Source organism: Phoenix dactylifera, chromosome 6 (genome assembly GCF_009389715.1).
Source record: "Phoenix dactylifera cultivar Barhee BC4 chromosome 6, palm_55x_up_171113_PBpolish2nd_filt_p, whole genome shotgun sequence".
Taxonomy (NCBI): domain Eukaryota; kingdom Viridiplantae; phylum Streptophyta; class Magnoliopsida; order Arecales; family Arecaceae; genus Phoenix; species Phoenix dactylifera.
This window is the reverse complement of record NC_052397.1, coordinates 9,017,719-9,018,647: the sequence shown is the minus strand read 5'-3', so window position 1 is coordinate 9,018,647 and position 929 is coordinate 9,017,719. Positions and strand designations below refer to the sequence as shown.

The 929-nt window shown below is 41.4% G+C and overlaps 1 non-coding gene across 1 annotated transcript; it reads left to right on the top strand.

Moving 5' to 3' along the window:
• Positions 1-622: 622 nt before the first annotated feature.
• LOC120111248 lies at positions 623-728 on the top strand. Its single transcript, XR_005512325.1, has one exon. It is a non-coding gene; the product is annotated as a small nucleolar RNA R71 (small nucleolar RNA).
• Positions 729-929: the final 201 nt, after the last annotated feature.

The following is a 929-nucleotide window of genomic DNA, read 5'->3' as shown; positions in this document are numbered from 1 at the left end:
CTCAAAGGCTGTATTTCTTTGGGTTGGAGGAGGAGGGTGTTAAAATTGAGTTGAGGGACGGTAGAGATGAAAATTCTGAGGGTTTTGAAAATTTTGAGAGTAGGGTTGGGCAGTATTCGAAGCTTGCTGCCTCCAAGAAAAATTTGGATGATTCCGTCATCTCGGATTATATGTATTGGAAAATGGGTCATTACCCGGTCTAGGCTGTGTTTGGGCAGCATTGATATGTTCTTGCACGAGTTCGGGAAATTGGGGTGCTGAGAGGCACTCATGAATAGGGTGCGATGGGCTAGAACAGATAGCACACACTTGTGCTTGGGAAGAGCTAACGATATGTCCTCCTATCATCAATTGATCAATCTTATGGGACAATGCATCTACCTTGCTAGACAGGTCCATGGAATGACTTATTTCACAAATGGTCCCTTTTCTTTGAGAACTCGGGGGTGCTTGACGAGAACAGGAAGCATGGTGGAGGATGTTTTCATTAAGATTTTCAAATAATTGCCATGCTTCATGCTCATTTCGAAGCATGAAAGTCCCATCGCATGCAGCATCGATCATTTGACGGTTTCGTTCAGTCAATCCGTCATAGAAACATTGCACTAGCTGCCATTTAGGTATTTGATGATGAGGACATTTACAGATTAGGTCTCGAAATCTCTTCCAAGTTTCATGAAATTCTTCTCCCTCAGTTTGGGAGAAGCTTGTAATGGCACGTCTAAACTGGTTCGTTCTTCCTATGGAAAAATATTTTTTAAGAAATTCTTGTTGCATTTGATCCCAAGAACGAATCGAGTTAGCTTCTAAAGAATTCAGCCATTGTTTGGCTCTATCTTTAAGGGAGAAAGGGAATAATCTAAGTTTCAGAGCATCATCAGTGAAGTTCTGAATCTTGACAGTGGTGCAAATCTCAAGAAATTCATCTA